Raw genomic sequence first — 20,695 nt, forward strand, 5'->3', positions numbered from 1 at the left:
TTTTTTAATGAACAAATTGAGTTCGTATTAATTAGGCTTCATCAGTGTGGCTTGCCCTCTCATCCAATTCTGCTCTTTTAAATTTCCCCAACTGCAGGTTCCCAATTACTAACTCCATCTTGTAAACACACAAGATGTCATATCTCAGCTGCTGTCATGAATGGAGTCTTTAGGAAAATTCTACTCTTGCAGAGATGTTTTTAATATTCCCGTTTCTACTTAGTGGACATAAAGGCTTGAGTTTTTACATGGAAGTAAGCTCTGTTCATCTGTTTAGATACCATTTATAAAAGAGAGGTGGGAAGCAAAGACTGCTTATCAGATTTACCTGATATAAATATCTATATTTTAATTGAAGATATCAGATGAACCTAGTGCAGATATCAATATTTAACAACACAATTTTTATATAGATGATAGAATGAAATATGCTCATATAGTATAGTATATGGCATATATATATTGAATACAGTGTATATATTTAATGAGGTGGAAAAAAAGATCTGATTCCTCTGTACTTTTGGGCAAACAGGAGGATTGTCCTAGTAATGGCCGTATTGTAATGGCCTTGCTTTAGCCAAGGAAATTTGAATGAACATGACATCTAGATGGAAGCATTTGAGAATGAGTGGGCAATTCTTCATCAGCCCTTTCCACTATGGTGCCAATCAGAAACGTTTTAGCTGGTGGAGTCTTCATCATCATGAGTTCTCATTTGAGGACAACATGGAACTGAGTTTCCACTGAACCAAAATGAACACGTTGTGTAAGTGAGTTTTAAACCATTAAGACCCAGGAATCGTTTGTTACAGCAGCATAGCCTCGCTTACACCAATACAATATATTATAGACTTAGGTTTAGCAGCATGTACCGTGTGATACATAACATGTAATATGTATGAGTTTATAAATGTACATGAAGTGCTATGATATATAATAATATATACATATTCCTATATTGTTCTTTCAATAGTAATTTTCTTCTCTCCAAGAAACTGGTGTAACCCTGTACTAGATTAGGGATGTGTTTACTCTGGTTCTTGTCTATATTCTCTTCTTTTGTCATCAAGTTCAGGACAATTCACAGCTCTATTTCTGTGCAGTCGATTCGACACTAATCAAAACGAGACATATTATTTCTTGGTATAAAAGCTGACATATGTATTACGGAGTGTTCTCATTAAGTCTGAAATTTTGGAAATTTAAATCTATAAATTATATCTTCAATAATCTATTTACATTACACTAGCTATTTTCTGTTTCTAATTAGTATTTTGGAAATTGAAAAATTCTGAAAATATGGCTCTGCTTGTGTTTCTAAAAGTCAGATGAAGATGCTTCCTAAAAGTCAGATGAACGATGCTTCACGTGATCTTTTTGCTGTCTCCTTAGGGTTTTCCTGTCTTCTTGGGATTTTTGCTGAAAGTTTCATTGTCATAGAACCCTGCAGTTTTCTTTCATTGAAACATCAAAGTAGTAATTATATATTTATATGTGCAATCTTTTTTTAATTGTCTCTTTCAAGAATTAGGCTGTCACTTGTAGAACTATCTGCTTTGTTTACTCCTTTGTCCCACAGAGGCCAGAACCAGGCCTGCCACGTAGTAGGTTATTAATAACTATTTAATGATAAATGACTGAAAGAACTTTCCAAAGTTGATTTCTTCTCAGCTGTGTATTGTTTTTTCTCCTCCCAGGACCACTTTTATTTACATGAGACTTTAGTGAAAAACCTACAGAAGAAAAAATTGCATGGTTAGTATAAATAAGGCCTCTGTTTTCCCTCCCTCCATCCCACCTGATTTCATCTGGTATATGATAGCAACGTAATTGAAGCATGCATGTGGTTCTGAATACAAATCACATAAGACCATGTAAACCACTTCATTTTGTAACTTTTTTATGATTGTGATTTATGGCAGAGGTGGTGAGACTGGGTGTCAGGAGGGAGTGTTACATTCGTAATTAGAAAGGGAAACAGATGTTGAAGGCTTCGTTTTAAATGATATTTCCATTTTAATAGTCCTTATTGCTCACTGATCATTTTCTGTTTCACCTATTGAAATCCTCCCTGAAAAGATCTGGGTCTCTAGACAATGCTCACCACGTGAGGGCTTCAGAGGAGCGGAGCACTGAAAAATTTTTGATTCATTACACTTATAAAACAAAACTCCCATAGATCCCATGTGTAAGGTCACAGAAACAGAAACAAATTAAAAAATTCTTTTTTTCTTTTTGGAGCCCCAACATTGGATGTATAATCATGTTTACACACTAACTTTTTGACTCTTAAGTTATTACAGAATTTACCCAGCTTATTATCTTGACCAACATCCACTTTGTCCAGCTGATCAAAGGAGAGAAGAGAGAAACCTGTGTCCTAAATCAACCTGACCCCGTTCAAAGGTAAACATTGCTGGGGTAATCCAGTCTGTTTCAGCACACGGAGTTATGCGATGAAAATACCATTTTTGCTCTCCCCACAGAGTCCCCCAAACAGAGCATGGGGCACACAGGCTGATCTGATGGGGCCTGAGCAGCTTTGGTGTACTTCTCTTTTGCTGACGCTGACACTTGGGCAGTGAAAGGATGATCCTGTTGATTTTAGTTCAGTTAGGATTTCTAAGTGAATGGTGTCATTGAATGGAAATTGATATGAAAATAGGGGAAATTTCAGAAATAACTTTAGGCCTATTCATCTCTCCCTCTGCTTCCTTCATGCTGCTCCCATCCCCAGCTTGAATATGGGGCAGTGTCGACATGTCTACCTGAAATTGGAAAGAACTTGAGTGACTACAAATATGTCTAAGTGGAGAGGCTGGAGAACAAGCAGATGCCTGTCTTACCACCTAGAATACATCATGAGGGCAGGCACTGTGTCTATTCTGTTTGTCACTATATCTGCAGTGCCTAATACAGTAACAGGTAGACGGTAGGTGTTCAGTACTTAATTAAGGATTATTAGGCCATCTAACACGTCGGTGACGTTACTCAGTAATAAATGGTCTTTTGCTAGTTGTGAGCAGTGAGTGAAGTAGACCCAGATTTTAGACTCAATAAAGCATTAAAAACGTCTAGATGCAAATCTGCGGGCAAGCTTCTCTTGCCTTAAGGAAGAAACACTTTTTTTGTCTGGTTTCATCAAAGGAAATGATTGTCCACATCTGAACCTGAAGGAGCCAGTCTGCTCCTCCTTCAAACAGAACGCTGTTCTTAGGAAAGAATAAACACCAGCCAGTGAGCAAATGGAGCCATATATGAGATAGGAACTTCAGGTAATGAATTACAGAGATGCCTTGAACAAATCTGCTTTGATGTGATATTCGAGTGCTGGTGGCAATAAGATGTTGGCTAAGCCCGTTTGATAAAGCACATGGAAAGACAAACTTAACCTTCTAGCATAAGAGCCTGTATAAATGCGTGTGTGTGTGCACATCACTCTTTGATCAGTTAATGGAATCCCCACTAAAACACATTTTCACCCCCAAATGGTTGTTAGTCAAGTTTCACCTTTTGCTTTGCATTCTTTCACAATGCCCCTTGACTTCACGGAGTCACTCTCCATTCTACTTCAAAGAGAGGTGTATGTTTATTTTCCCTACTGTGCACTGAAAAAGAAGAATAAAAAGCTTTCAAAGGGAGCATTGCAAATTTGCCTAGAATGTATATCATTGTGTAGAAGAATGACTGTGGACAAGAGCAGACCTGTAAACTCTCAGTCTTTTAAAGGGAGATGTTCTCAATTAGAGACACATCCCAAGCTCTATATCTTTCCATAGGGATGTGTATTGCTCTTCCTCTGAGTAAGGGGACATTTACCAGGTGACACATCAACTTTCAATTAATCAGCACTCCAATTTTTTAGAAAATGAGGGCTTCATTTTATTTCTATAAATAAACTTGAAGAATAAATCCCTAGTACATCGATGACTCAATGCCATAAACAAAATATTTCAGTGCCAACTACATGAAGTCAGTTTCAAACTTGAGAATATATCAAGGCTTCCTCAAATTAGGGTACTGATCTCATTCTTCCCAAGTACTGTCACTGTCACTTTATTTATATTTAGACGCTGTAATTGTAACTTGTGAATAGCTAACAAGAGTAAAGGATCCAGCATAAGAGTGTGGGGTGTTGTTGGAAGATGGTAAAGCTCAAGGTCTTAGTTTCCATATCCTTATCTTTGAATTAATAGAATGCAGATCAAAAAAGAGGCAGAGTGACTTGTCACTGGGGTTCTGAGGAAAAGCCCCTGCTTTTATCTATCACTTACGAAGAAAAAGCACAACTGAGTTATTGTTTAGAGATTTTTTTACTCTTCTTATTCCTATACGGTCATCTGAATTTTTAAAATAGATTTGGACAGGCAGTGTCATTTTTGCATGAGACAATCTGGTGTCTGTCTTGTTTGTCTCACCTGGTGGATCAAGGTCTCTCCATTAGCACCCACACCGCTGTGCAGGGTACAGTGTGTGGCGGCTGGGCATCTGCAGGTGATGGCTTCCAGGTGTTAGCCTACAGGAAATCGCTGAAGGTCGATGAAAACGTCAGAGCTCTAGACATTCAGCTGCAAAAGCTTTGCAGGCAAGGTCATGGTTTGGGTCCTTGTAGCAGAAACCCAAGAGAAACTCTGAAAGTACTGCCCGCATTGTCCCAGAAGGAGAACTGACAGAGTTTGCTCCACTGCAGAAATACAGTTCACACACATAAAATGCCCGCTGCTCCCCAAGGCAAAAAGTAGAGTTTCAAGCGCGAGTTTGAAGGAAAATAAAAACTACCTCTTGAGTGTTGCCTGAGAGCATCAGGTAAATGAGTCTTTTCTAAGAGAAGGCCCCTTTGTCTTTTGGCAAGTCAGCATTTATTCCTTCATGCTCAGTGACAAGAAGTTTCCCCCTTCCAAAATCCAAGCCATCTGTGCTATTAGCAACATAATCAATCCTAGCCAATAAATCACCCCACCCAATGTTCTTGACAACAGAAATTCTGTAGTATGTTAAAATATTATAATAAATGACAGCATAGTATGATCTATGAGGCCTCTTAGTGTTATCCACTTCATCCAGCTGGGAAAATTATGACCTCCAAAATCTCCATAATTTTGAGCACTTATGTTTGTTGAACAGACTTCTAAAAATGCATCAATTTTGTGGGACTTTAAAACCACTCACCCATGGAAGAAGGCCTCAGCTTTTCTTGAAAGAAGACATTGGGATCAAAATGTCTTTTTAATTCTTTCTATGGCCAAGCAGTCACAGAGTTAACAAAAATCAACAACTGGGAAGCTAGTTAATCATGCCAAATGGTATCTTTTAGCAGAAAATAAAAAGTATTTTTGGCATGGCTCATATCGTATATAGTTCTATTTCTTGAGGTCATGTTTTACAAATGAGATATGCTGTCCTTTACTATGAGACTATATATAGTAGCTTGCAAAAATTAAGCCATTAATATCCTCAGTCTCCTTACGGCAAACTAGCTGGGAGAATTCTATTTAAAAAATCCGGAATCAATGTACTGCATCCCCAACCCCCACAATGGCCACGATGATAATGTGTCTTGTGCAAAATGGCACCACATGACTCGTTATGAACCTTCTTGATTATTTCTTCACCAGGCAACTTTTCTTGAAAACTCACCAAACTTCTGTAATAAAAATAACGTATGGTGATACCCAAACCCAGAAATGATATCCTATGTACACTTATGAAAAACCCTAAGGAGACTAGAGGATTAACTCTTATCAGTAATAGAGGAGATATGAAATATTTAAAGGGAGATATAAATAGGAACCTGTAAGCCATCACTAGGCACATAATATTATAGATGGCTTGAAAATTTGTTTTAGTCCAACTCTGGTATTTCCCCTGCCATGGTGACAGAGTGTCAATTATGTTGTACAGGTATGTTGCGTCAGGAAAATATTATTCAAGAGAGAGCTAAAGTCCAACTAGTGTGAAAGATGTTGAAATAACAAACTATTTGGGGAGAAAATTTCAAAACTATAAAATATAGCACAGGTGGTAAAACTGAGAGGAAGCTGTGTTCTTCTGCAAGACTAGTAGATATTTACATACTGAAATCAATATAATTCGTATGTCATATATTATTTATTGTCTAAGTATACACAAATACTTAGCGATATCTACACAGAAAGTCATTCTGACAATCCAGAGCTCTGAAATACATTACATCATTCTAGAGATTTTTCTCTTGAGTGACAAACTGTCTAACTTTTAAAATATCTTCAAAGGATGTTTCTCAGAATAGTCCTGCTTTACTCCAGCATCCTTCATCACTTGTCAATCAATAAATCATTCATTCAATCAATCAATCAATCAATCAGAACTAGGTATTCTCATAAACAATCACTCCAGGACTTTTTCATTTCGTCAACCAGTGAAATTAAAAAAAATACAAATTGAGAATTGACACATATTATATTTTAACATCAAAAAAGAAACAGGGATATATTTCAGATTAAAATATCATCCTTTCCAAGAATGAAGAGCTGGGACCTTACGTTGAGATGTATGTTTACCCATGCACGCACACAGAGTTAGCAGGTCCTGGTGGTCTAGAGGTTAAGATGTGGCGCTGCCACTGCCCGGGATTGTTTCCTCCTGGGGAACCACACCACAGGTTTATTGGGACACACCTAGACCCACCCCTTATGTCTGAGGATGCTGGTGTCTTACTTCAGTGTAGAGTCGAGTAGTCGTGATGACCTTCAGAGATCAAACTATTTACCTTCTGGCCCTTTATACCAAGCATTTGCTGATTTCCGCCTTAGAGTTCTTTTTTACCCTTTCTGTTACTTAGTTAACAACTTCATATCTAGTTCACTGTTTCTTAAGAAATATTAAATTCTCTTTGTTCAAATAACTGGGTGACATTTCTGTTTTCAAACTGATACAATGTGAAACATTTGCAAATTAACAAGAAATTGGCAAGTAAGAGGACTGCAAAAGAGACACTGGAAGGAGGTAAACAGAAAACAATCATAGTTGAAAAGGACCTCCTGAAAGAAGCCAGCAAGTCGCCAGACTCTGGAATTACCATGTTCCTAAATGCTAAAGAAAACAAAATGGAAAGTTTTGTACCAAGGAGAAATGATAAACGGTCAGGAGAAACTTTTTAATTGTATTTACTAAAATCAGATAATCCTGCAACAAGAATATTTATGAACAATGCCATTGCCTTGGAGACAGACACCAACAACAGATCAAAAGAACAACTTTAAAATCAAACAATATTTTAATGAAAATGAACTATGAGTTTATTTAGCATTTCCCTTCACTCTGCTCTAATAATTTTAAATAGATCTCATCAAAGTTGAAAATATGGGCTCAGATTACATCTCCATACAATTTTATGTTCCTTTTCTTTCTATGGCCCTTTTTTTGCTTACAAAAAAATAAATAAAAAGCTGTGTAAGGATGAGAAAAGAAATGTAGGTGTCTACTCATTAGTTTTATTCCATCTTTTGACAGGAACCCATTAAGGATATAACTAGTGGGAATAGAATTTCAACGTGATATTCCATTAGGCAACTTACTTTTGGCTGCTTATTAAGAAGTGTTGTGTAATGTACTGTTTTAATGACTGAATCAGGTTTTTCCTACCTAGTACACAAGGAAAGCTTTCTTGGCTTTCAAAAGTAAATGTCAGTCACTATAGAGAGATCACAGTTTTTCTGCCGTCTCTGGAGATTTTATTAGCAACATTTCTTTTTATCAGAAGTCACTTTTGTAAGACATCAAAACCTTATTAATATTCTTAGCCTTTCAATATTAGAAAAGCCAGCTAGCTCATGAAGATTTTCCACCAGAATTTGTGGTTAAGTCTTCTATACTTTCTAACAGGATTTTACTTTATATGTACACACACACACAGAAAAGCACACATAATATACACACACACATACTTCTCAATGAAAAACAATTTTTCCCTTTTTATTCTGACGTTTCTTAACACACGCTCAATGTAAATTGGTAACTGCTTTGTATTTGAACCCTGACATAGTCTTTAATTAGGAAAAAATATATATGTGTGATAGAAATTTGCATTGAAAGGAAGTGTAACAACTGGAGGAAGCTTTGAACATGCCCTTGGTACTCAGACAATTGAAAAATGATCTGATTTAATGACAGTAAAATCCCAGAGAAAATATTTCTTATGGTATCCTTTTGTATCAAGGCTGCCTCTCTATCAAGGGTTGGACAAATATGGATGGTGGCCCAAATCTGGCCCACTGCCTGCTTTTGTAAATAAAGTTTTATTGGAACACAGCTAGGCCCATTTGTTTACATACTGTCTGTGGCTGCTTTCGCATTGTAAGAACAAATTTGAATAGTTGTAACAGAGACTAATAAGGCTTTCAAAGACTAAAATATTTACTATCTTGCCTTTTGCAGAAAGTTAGCTAACCCTGAACTATACAAATCCAGTATTTCTGATTATATTATTTGACCTCAAACTTTATCTGCCTTCTTTCATTAGTCGTCAAAGAATCAAAGGTTGGAAAATGTGAATTTATGCCTTCCCAAGTCTCAGCATTTCTAAAATGAGCACATTACCTTTGGAGTTCCAATACCTTTGGAATTTATTCCATTTCTGATTTTCTTCTGCTGCCTGTCTTGACGTCTAAGTAGACTCATTTCCTCCTTCTCTCTCATCATCCATATTCCTTGACGAGCAAGTCTTTCCCCTTCCACTCCTCGTGCACCTTCCTCTTCTCTCTATTCAAACTGGTACAATTTCAATTCCTTTTCTAGATTATTGTAGTAGCATCTACTACCCTCTCCTCCATGCTTTACCATCTTCAATCCATCCCCCTCATTATAAATAGAACAATATTTCCAGAATGCAAATTGAACCTGTCACTCTTTTTATACAATCCCTTTATTGCTTTTCATCATCTCTAAGAGTAGTTCTTAACCTTGTTCTCAAAGCACATTGATACGAGAAGAGCTGTTCTATTTTTGTTTTATCTAGATAAATAGATAGATAGAGCTCACTGGAATTAACTGAATTTTGAGATTATTTTTTGATAAACAAGAAAGGATTCTAGGTTATCCTTCTGTTTATCTTCACTCCTTGGTATTCAGAAGTGTTTCTTAAGCAAGAGAAAATGAGACAGGTTGTAGTTAGGTCACCTGAAATTATGCATTATAATGGATATGCCCATGGAAGGATGGGGCCCATGGGAATTCTTCTTATGAGAATTGGTGATCTATAGGAGAAGGCCCAGAATCTTAGCATGTAATGGACCCAGGACAACTTTCTCCATGGAATCTCCCATCAATTCATCACAAAGTCCTTCTACCTGTGATGATGATCTATCCCTGGTTCCTTTATCATCCTTTTGTCTTCATTACCTCTCTATACTTGACATGCTGCCTCCTCAGCCTACGATACTCCTTCTCATCTTGATGTTTGATGCACTCCTATTTATCCTTCAAGACTTGGCTTAAATAATCGCTATTCAAGAGCAGTCTTTTCTGGTCTCTCCAGCCAGAGTTATACATCTCTTTCCCTGTTCTCCCCAAATGACTGCTCTGATGACTGCCAGATGTTCCCCTTACAACCTGTGTGCACGATATTCAATTATTATATTGTCTTCCCTCTAGAGGACCTTAACTATGTTTTTTTCCTTTCTTCTTTACATCTACAGTGCCTGGGACCCTGTGATATAGTGGGTGCCAAAGAACTGCTTGTTAAACAAATGGATCTCTTACACTATTTTAAAAAATCAGAGAAAATATTCATGATTATTTCTGCAACTGTGCCCTAGTGTCTCCTCGCAAGGAGTAAAACAGGGAAGAAGCTTCACTCAGACCCAAGAGTTCTGAGTTGGTTGGATGCTTTTTCTTTGAAAGCATTGATAGGTGAATAACCTTAACTCAAACAAACGAATTCTCAAACGATATGATTTCAGTCTTCGGACGGGGACGTTTTTTGGGATAATGGCATTCCTGGCGTCATTGGCATTGAACTGTATCTTCCACCGACTGGGAAGTCCCTGCCCTCTATTCTGTATGGATAGAGTGGCAAATAGAGGGAGAGTCCTGGAGAACCCCATAAGATTACATGGCTGTATTTATATGAACTCCAAAGTGCAGTAGACACCAGATATCAACAGAAAAGTTTTTCAGGAAGAGTTTGAGATGTTGTCTAAAATAAAACACACCACCTCCATCTTTTTAATCATGCACACACCAGCTGCTGAAAATATAATGCTTAAAAAGCATATAACCAGTCTCAAGCCAGTATTTTGAACTTTCAGGAATTTTTTAAAAATCAGAAGTTTTGTTTCTCTATATAATTGTGAAGTCAACCAATTAATAATGAAAATTCCAGACAAGCAGGTTACATCTTGCAGTGTGATATAGCTACCTTTATGCATTTTTTAATTGAATTGACCAGCTATATTTTTCTCCTGAAGTCAGAGTTTAATTAGAGCTCACGGTCTAGTAACAAGAAAATAGCTGATTTTCACCCTGGAGTCACTGTCTGAAAAAAGGAGGGGAAATCCGTTATAGAAATAGTTTAAGAAATTTACCATGAGATAATTCAATCTGAACATGAATTCTTTCTTGTGAGTGAGAAGTTGATTTCTGGATTTTCAATAATGGCACAGGAAATAATTAAACTTGATCAGTGACAAGAATACTGTGAAACTGGCAATGTTAATGGGACTATTTTGCCCTCAAAAGTTCCCCTGAAAACAGAGGGTAATGCCATTAGTGCTGAATTTGCCCACCTGTAGCAAAATCATTTCCTTAGGGCAGAGTAAATGTGAATAGAAACCACAGTGTGATGAAGAAAAAGGCTGGGATGATTTATGTGTGTGGTCTGGCTTGAAAGTGGGTGGCAGAGGTAAGGGAAAAAAAATTAATGACCTTTCCAGGGCTCTTTCATTCCTCTAATTCTATAGAAAGAGCTGTGTTTCGCGGAACTAGAGTGATAAAATGAGGGCTGAAGGAAAGCATAACAGGGATTATTATTAAAATGTTCTCCCAGAGACAGATGACGAATACAAGACAGTACCATGATTTTCATTGGAATGGCATAGATAGTATGTGTTGACAGTTGGATAGGGGAAAAACAGGATAAGGAAAGTCAAATTCTAGGAGCATTTGCCAAAATCCAACAGTTGTAAAAAAAACCCAAATAAGTAAATCTTCTTTATTTTATTTAACTTTAGTCACTTAGTGCTTACTATGTATTAGACACTCTTCTAAGTGCTTTATGAATATCAACTCATAAAATCTCCACAATGATCCTACATGGTACTATTGTTACCTTCATTTTACTGGAGCCCAGAGAGATTAATTAACTTCTATAGAGGCACACAGCTAGTCAGCAGTGAGGCCAGGATTCAAACCAAGGCAGCCTGACTCCTGCTTTTAACCCCATGGATAGCGGACTTCTCCAGAGAGGAAAGGAGTAAGACAACCCCAGGCATGCACAGCATCACTTGTGCACGGTGCTGATATTAACTAAAGAAGCGCCAGATTAACTTTTATAGCGCTAGAGCTTGAAGTTCCTCCTCACTTCCTTCACTGGCCATCCACCACTGATTCTTCTCCAGGGCAAAGAAATAAAGGAAAAAAGGAAAAGAGAAGCAACGGCAAAGTGATCCAGACAATCTGGTGAAATTGCCCTTGACTGAGGCATTATTTATTAGCACAGTGACTCTACTAACAGTGTTGAAAAGAGAATTGCTTTAAATAATTTTCACATTTCATGAAGAAATATTTCTCCAATTTTTTTTTTTTGAGATGCCAACTGTGACTGCCCTTAAACCTTTATCTTACCAAAGGTCCAAGGAAAAGAGAGCTGATTTTCACCCTTTGGCTACGTCTGTATATCATTAAAATATTGTATGGCTCTCCTAACTATCTTATCTGTTCACAGGGCTGCAAAATTCTCTGCTATATAGACCAAGTCAACTTCTTTCAAATCAACTGGAATGGATGGAGCATTTGCTGTGTGTGGGTGGGGCAGAAACCTATATGATTTCACCAATATTCTCTTGGCCACAAACCAAGTGATTTCTTTGCCAGTGACTTAGATAACCCTCTTCCCTGTCCTCTTGCAGCTTCTCTAACATTTTATAAATGAGTTTTAGGAAACTGAACTGACTAATTTAACATACGATTGACTCTGTTCCAGGGCCTCCTTTGAACTTGAAAGATGATTGACTCCTATTGTCTCAGGCAAGTTTCCAGCAAGTCACATTTTTGAGCCAGTCTAGTCTCTATAGTCAGCTAGTCTTGTACTCAGCAACACCAAGTGTTGGTATGGTTCTCGTTCCTTGTCCCTGTAGATACTTCAACACTCAGATCAGCAACCTGTTGGATACATTGTATAGCAAAGCCACTGAAACATGAGGCAAAATAGACAGCAATCTCTGCTACACAGAATTCTAGCTCCTATTGCAAAGTCAAATGATTCTCAAGCAAGGCCTAGGACAAGTACCTTGTAAAGGAAGATGACTGCTCTGTCGGTTTCATTAGGTAAGGAGTACCAGTCAAAACTCATGCCTTCAATTCACTATTAAAATACACTTCTTCAAGGGCCAGGTAAAAGGACATTTTCTATGATGTCTTGCCTCGTCATGCCATTCTGGAATGATCTGTACTCTGTCATGAGTGATGCAAACCAACTGCTATAAGGGTGTAGTTATTGCATGCTAAATTTTATAGCCTGCCAGTGTGTATCAGATTCCCCTCTGAGAGCCAGCCCTGATGGCCTAGTGGTTAAAGTTCGGTATGCTCTGCTTTAGCAGCCTGGGTTCGGTTTGTGGGTGTGGAACAACAGCCAACACCACTTGTCTGTCAGTAGCCATGCTGTGGCAGCAGCTCACATAGACGAACTAGAAGAATCTACAACTAGAACATGCAACGGTGTACTGGGGCTTTGGAGAGGAAAAAAAGAAGATTGGCAACAGATGTTAGCTCAGGATGAATCTTTCCCAGAAAAAAACAAAAAATTCCCCTGAGTTTATAAACTCTGAGAGGACAAGTAAAATATTGAATATAACTTACATATTAAGCCCAGTGCCTATTACATAAAAGACCTAAATACATATTTATCAAATGCCTGATTGATCTACAAAGCTTGTCCTACTTCCAGGTATGTTTTTTGGCCCATAAGTGTACTGACATGCTCAGTGGCAATATTTAAGCTGTTTCCCTGGGTCAGACCAATGAACCATCTTGCCTGCTTCTGTCATTTGTAAAATAAGATATTTAAGGAGTATAAAGTTATAAACAGCTACGAAGGCTGTCTCTTGCTTATGACTCAGAGAAAATCACATCTTTAATAGTAGAGAAGATGCTCCAGGAGAGTTAGGTATCCTCTATTACCGCTCCTTTGTGACTCTAAAGAATTAAACCAAAGGTATTGAGAAATAAACCTTTCAGATCATTAAAGACATAATTTTAAAAGACACTAGAAATTTCTAGTATTTCCAAATCTCTCTGCCTCTCTCCCTCTCTCTCTTTGTTAATGTGGTTAATCATCTCCCAGCTGCATGGTGTAGTGCGAAAAAAGTGATCCTTAATGCTAACAGATCTGAATTTCCATTCCAATTCTCTCACTTGCTAGCTGTCTGAACTTAGGTAAGCTGCTTAATCAGGGGCTTAGATTTTATATCTGTAAATTTGGTATAAAAATGATTCATTAGCATGGATATTATAAGGAATAGATAATATATGTCTGATAATTTCTTCATATTACCTAACACATAGAAATGCAAAAGCCGTCAATTTGCCTTCCCTTTTTAGTTGTAAATGGCAAGTAGAAGCCCTACTCTGTAAAAAACAGTGGGGGTCTGATTTAAACAATGTGGCCATTCTGGAAAACCTGTCCCTAAAGAGAGCAAATTCAAGAGACCCAAGGACTGGAGCCAGCCCACTGTTGGCTCGTCCCTCTCACCTTTATTTTCTTATCTTTGATAATTGAGAGACCATGGTATTTGTCCTCAAAGGCAGGAAGTTTGTACATCTGCTGTACTTTGCACCCGGTCTTTATTGGATTATGCAGCATTAGCTAAATAAACAAGAACTTATCAAACACATCCTCCCCATTGAGTGCAAAGCCAACTGAGTCAGAATGTCATTTCTTTGTAGTTTGACACACCTTCAGGGAGATCAAATACAGAACCACCTTCCAGCTGCAGGTCCCTAAATAGGGCTGACTCTTAGGGTGTGGCCAATTGTGTGGTGTCTGAAAGACTCTTTGTTGAGTCAAATCTCTTACAGGCTGATGAAGGAATTAATGAAAATGAATGATCCGACACCTGCTCAGTTAGCAACAGTAAAAATATTTTAAATATATTTTTATATATTGATATTTATTACTACATAATTATATACTATATAATTTAAAATATAAGGTATAATATATAATAGCATCTATTTGATTATATAAATTATAAACAATTGTATATTAACATAGATTTTAAAGTGTCTACATGTTTATACACACATACACACATACATACTTTTGAGTAATATATATCCTGGTAAATTGGATGATAATACTTAGGAAGATCCAGTGTGGTAGTGTGGTTCGCCAGTAAAATATCTGCTTACACAATACTTCCCTATCTCAGAACACAAGTTTTGATTTTTCTTCTTCTTAACCTTTCTTCTTTCAGTCTATCATCAAGTTTTGAGGATTCTGTCTGTAAAATGTATCTCGTCAACGTGACCAGCACCTCGGTCAAGAAGCCTTAATTTCCCACCTAGTGCATCGCAGTAAATTTCCAGGGAGGTTACTTGCTTCCATGCTTGATTCTCTTCAGTCTATTCTCCACTTGTAAAATGACCTTTCCAAAAGTAAACCAGTTCAGAATAAGCAGGTCACAGGTTGCTTGACTCAAGTTAGGGAATTCACCATCCTCCAACAGAAACGTAAGTCCTCCAATATCTCAATGTCTCATATGCCCGAAGCAGAGGTGGGCCAAAACCCGGCCCTTCCTCACCATTTAAGGCTGACTCAACACACTGGAGGGGACACTTACAAATATAGCCAAGAAACATTTTCATCTCCACAAAAGCATCCTCACCATCATCAGCTGTCACTCTCCATCCTTCCTTATATGATCACTAATCTACTGTCTGTCTGTATATATTCTGTCTCCTATTTTGGGCACTTTATATAAATTGGATCCTATAATATGTGGTCTTTTGTGATTGATTTCTCTTACTTACTCTAATGTTTTCAAGGTTCATCCATGTTGTGGCCTGTATCAGTACTTCATTCCTTTTTATTGCCAAATAATATTCCATTGCCTGGGTATACCACATTTTATTTGTCCATTCTTCAGTTGATGGACATTTGGATTATTTCTACTTTTCAGCTATTACAAATAATGCTGCTATGAACATTCGTGTACAAGTTTTTCTGTGAACGCATGTTTTCATTTCTCTTGGGTGTATACCCAAGTGCAATTGCTGGGTCACATGGTGACTTTATGTTTAAATTTTAAGTAATGGTCAATTTTTTCCAAAGTGACTGCACCAGTTTACTTTCCCATCAGCAGTGTTATGAGGGTTCCAGTTTCTTCACATCTTAACCAATACTTGTTACTGACTGTCTAGTGGGTGTAATGCGGTATCTCTTTATAAGCTTCCCCTTCTTGCAAGGGAACAAACATTAAATAACTATCATTTGTTTTGCCACATGCAACCCAAATTGTCAACAATAACAATAGGTTAGTGGGTGAATTCTGCAGCAGATACTAGGGAAAAAAGACTCCTAGTTATGGTTGGTGGTTTTCCATTGAAGGAATATACGACGTGAAGAACTGAAATGACTAAATGGAAGGCACCTTATATTTTTGCCTGTTCTTTACAAATATTAAGAAGGAGCTCTTCAGCAGAGCCTGATGGATGGATAAATCCTTGTGTTCTTCTTGGTATGTACCTAGAACCTCGGGTCCTCATTATGAAAAGAATGAGTCACGTAAGGTCAGAAAGCAAAGCAACTTCTTTAATTCCTTCTCCCTTATTATACTCAGGAAAGCTGCAAATTTCGTGGACCACTGTGAAATCAACAGATAAAGATGCATGGAACTAAACCATTCCAGAGGAAATGTTCATAGCAATAGGCTGAGGTGAAGACTTCTGCTCAAAAACCATTGCAACTCTTGCATCACGGGTTTCATATTAGGCTAGGGTTGATAGTTGTCAGCAACGCCAACAATTTGACATGTTGCTCCACCTATGGACAATGTTATGCATGACAGGCTCTTTCAACAAAGAGCTGAATTAGTGGTGTCCACTTAAATTAGGGCATAATTCAAATCTCTTATTGAACCACTACTCAATGCAATTACCCAACGCCGGTAATTCCTCAGAGGATCCCATTCTTTGAATCTTCAAGAATAACCAAAATAGGCTTAGATCAATGGATAACACAGAGACAGTGAGTATTCTAGCTAGGCCACATTGGAATGTGTCTCAACATCTAGATGTGACACTTAGTAGACCCATATTTGAAATGGCCCACCACTCTTTCTTAGTCAATATCTTCTGGTGACAAGAAATCCACTCACAATTGTACCACTGAGGGAGGATATTATAATAATACAAAAAATATTGGAACTAAATTATATATGTCAGTTGTCATGGGAACTTAATATGAGAAGACGCTAGAACAACTAATTTTCTTGCCTTGTTTCCGTACTGCATATTTTGCTGTCTCCCTGCTCATTGGAGTTCTGATGTTTTCTTTCCACTCTGCATCTTCTATCCTCTCTCAATATGCAAGTGGGAAGAGACATTGATCCATGTGCAGACCAAAGGGAAGCCTACTGAAGTGTTAAACTGGGGGCAATGGACACTGAGAAGGAATCCAAGGACAAGAACTGCTAATAGTCTGATTAAGAGATAGAGTGAGCTACAACAGGGCCAGTTCTAGAGCAAAGTTACACAAGTATAGAAAGTCTATGGGGTTTTCCTTTCACATGTCGTCTGGTATGTTGTACTGAACCAGGAGTCAAGTCTTAAAGAGACTAATGTAACCCTAGAGATGCTTTCTCACTTTCAGATTTGACATTACTATTTAGGCATAAGTATTCTCGGCCTTTATGAAATCGCTGGATGTCACTTTTAAGTATTGGAGTGGAAATACATGACATCCCTCTTAACTTTTACGAAAATATGAGACTCTTCTGTAGCATAAAAAGATATTGTTTATCTAAGTGGGAAATGAGAGAGATTTAACCTAAATGAATACATATCTTTGCAGTTTTATTTAACGTTAAGATTCTATATGAGACAGAACTAAATGCTTTCTTCAGAATTAGAGCTCTTCTTGAGGGGGTGGATTCACTCAAGATACACATTAATACTCTCGAAACACATTGCCTGTCACTTCTTACTGCTTGCCGCTTAATTAAAAGGGATGTCAGACACTTCTGAAAAGGTTCTGGTAAATTGTCAAATTCAACAAAAGAAAGAAATTTTAGATAAAAAGCACCTTATGTAAATTATGCCTTCCTCCTAGCCCCATTTCTTTCTTTCTTTTAACCACTGTTACCATCATTTTAGGTGACTTTTGTCTGGCATTTGAAAATGAAATGCAATTCTCTTATTTGCTCCTTGGCGAGATTCCCTGAAATGTTCTGTTAAGTGTTTTCAATTATATACCAGTCCCAACAGGATCTCAGTAAGAGGTTTTAAAAAGATGTTTTATCTAGTACGTTATATTTTGCAGTTTGAATGCTATACAAGCTGCAATAAATATAGATAAAATAAGCAATGTTAAAAAATCTTATAGCTATAAATCAATAAATTTGTATACGGCTGGACAAGTATTCCAAAAAGTTTAAGATTTTAAAGGGTCGTTGCAAACACTTGCGTTAGAAATATCAACAAATTTGTAAGCAAGTAAATTGTAAAACATTAAAACTAAAATTACCACTGTAACAACTGGGCTTATGGTATTATTTGGCTATATGTATTTATTTGAAGTTACACAGAAAATAAGTTGCTTATTGGCATTTAACTTGTTAAAGTTATAAGTAGAAAACAAATTCTTACATAACTGGGGACCAATGTTATTTGGTGGAAATTGCACTAGAATAAGAAAGGGAAATCTTGGATCTTCGTGTAAGCTTCACAATTTTCTAAGATGTATGGACTCACAGAGTATTTAAGCATTCTGTTCTTCAATTTTTCCATCTTTTAAATGGGGATAGCAATATGTATCCTGCCTGTCTTATGGAAGTGTAGGAATATTTAAATGAGAAAGTGGATGCCAAAGGCTTTGTAAATTGTAATGTGCTGCATAAATGCAAAGCATCGTCATCATTTTCTCTTCCAGTTGTGATAGATCCATTTCCACTTTTTAACAAATGATAGATTTAAAACATCAGCATCTTCAGCTTTTTTCCAACTCTCTTTGTTACTAAAGTAAACAAAGGAGAATCCTATCAGTGTCTGATTTGGTTGGTTGTGATATTTTTAATTTGTTGTCATCTTTTAATGACTTCATAATGTATTTAGAGACTTATGACCGAAATAAAATAAGTGGGGAATGGAAACAAAAGGCTGATAATAGAAATCTAAGACTGAATTATGATATTTAGCATGAAATGAAGTAGAAAAGTGAAGAGTTTTGTAATTGCATGTCTATTTTAGTGATTCTTGAGATGTTTATAATATTAAGGCACAGTTATAGACTATTTAATAGAAACGTAAGTGAAAGTTACAAATGAACTTTTAGAAACTAAAATCAAGAATTTACAAATTATTACCGTAATTTGGAAAAACGTAAACGATCCAAACAAATCGACCTTTGTCAAATGCCTATTTTGATAGATTAACTAAACTGGGTGTGTTATTGCTGGGAAAACACTCTGCTTGGTTTATTTACAAAAAAAAAAAAAAAGGTAGACTCGTTTGTGATTTGCCATCAGGATAAATGCTGTAATAAGTAATTGTTCTCTGAGCAGTAGCTTCTCAAAAGTGTCATTTCATTCCTTTTTGCATGTTTCACAAATTTGAATATTCCCAAAAGACAGTAGTACGCCTTCAGCATGAATAAGATGATTATAGGATGACAGAATTTTTCTTGAGAGCCATTTCAAGAGTCATTATATATACTTTGTCAACTTGCAGTTGGATGCCAGATGCATTAGGCTATGAGACTACTATTTAAAATAAAACAAAATAAGATAATTATGGAAATTGACCAATTGCAAACTGAAAAGAGAAGTCTGCATGTTATGTTTTTAAAAATTTATTTTTGCATCCAAGAGCATGTGACTTAAGCTTCATGGCTATACCCAAGGAGTTTTCAGTTCTCCTTCAGGTCTCTCACTGATTTCCAAGTTATGAACACTGGGCAGCTACGATGCAATATTCAGGTTCAATCCTGCATAGGTCCCAATAATCAGGCCGTGATCTTTTTCCCCCCAGCTGGCTGTAATGAACAGAAAACTAATACTTACAATTTTCTGCTGTCCCATATTAATGGGGAAATTTCTTGAGGTATCATTAGAAAACTATGCCTGAGGACAGTCTGCTCTTTTGGAAAAAAAAAGTTAACTAACTGACTTGCATTTAGTGTTCAAGCTGTCCATAGACACAAACATTTTATCGCTTTGCACAATAAAATGGAATCATCAGGTGACAATGGATGTCTATCAATTATTTTTCGATGAACAGAAATGAAGCAGAACATTCTATACATATGATGTAACTCCCAAATCTGTTTGAAAGTGGCAAAAGAGATGGAGAATGTTGTTGATTATTTATTTGTTTGTTTATTTATTTATTTATTTATCCTTCTATGAGTTCTGGGCTGCCCATCTGCACTGCTTAGGTTTGGAACTAGAGATCTGGCAAAGCATGAAGATTATTTATTTATTCAACAAATCCTATATACCAGGCTCTGTTCTACACACAAGTGGCATTGGAGTTCATGAGCTAGTCAGAGTGCCAGAAGTCCCTGTTCTGATGGGTTTTATATTCTAGTATAATTGTACTAGAGAAAGCCTTCTCTGAAAAGGTGACTTTTGAGCTGAGTCTTGACCAGTGAGAAAGAAGAGCTGCTGGGCAGAGAGATCAGTAAGTACAAAGCCGAGAGGGAGGAAATGAGGTTGGTACATTTGAGGAACTGAAGGAAAACCAATATGGCCAAAGTTTAAGAGTAAAGGGGATAGTGCTATAAGATGAGGTCAGAGAGAAATTAGCATTAGTCTAGTTGTTTGTGTGAAACACAGTTTTTTTTCACTTTAAAAGTATAAGGGAAAATGTAGTCAAAATAAAATGCAACCGACAATTTTTGCCATCACTAGGATGTTCCCAGCATGCTTTGACTAGCTAGCCTGACATTACCAGCAGATGACAACAGCTATTGTATTAGTATCGCTCTGCCTCTTAGACAGTGCTCTGCCAGATGATTTATGAAATTAAAGGAAGGAAAGGTCACCTGATCTACAGGCCAAAGCTATTGCAGAAATTCTGACGTGAAGAGATATTAAAAATTTTATGTTCTTTCATATAGGAGAAATAAATGGTACCTGGAAATTCTGAGGATTTTCTTCTTAAGGAGAAATTACTCCATTCATCTAGATAATTTTCTATATTTGAAACAGAGTGTGAACCATCAATCTGTTCAGCATTTTTGTCCAGTTCTCTCTCTTAGGTAGAACAGGCTTCTGATTATGAC

General features: G+C 37.0%; 1 long non-coding RNA gene across 1 annotated transcript; it reads right to left on the bottom strand.

The window, feature by feature from the left end:
- Nucleotides 1-329: 329 nt before the first annotated feature.
- On the bottom strand, nucleotides 330-20,678 carry LOC139077538 (uncharacterized). The gene is made up of 4 exons (XR_011530163.1): nucleotides 20,547-20,678; nucleotides 4,419-4,516; nucleotides 3,511-3,608; nucleotides 330-1,733 (listed from the first exon to the last, which is right to left on the bottom strand). It is a non-coding gene; the product is annotated as an uncharacterized lncRNA (long non-coding RNA).
- Between the last annotated feature and the right edge of the window lie 17 nt (nucleotides 20,679-20,695).

Source organism: Equus przewalskii, chromosome 19 (genome assembly GCF_037783145.1).
Source record: "Equus przewalskii isolate Varuska chromosome 19, EquPr2, whole genome shotgun sequence".
In the NCBI taxonomy this organism is placed as follows: domain Eukaryota; kingdom Metazoa; phylum Chordata; class Mammalia; order Perissodactyla; family Equidae; genus Equus; species Equus przewalskii.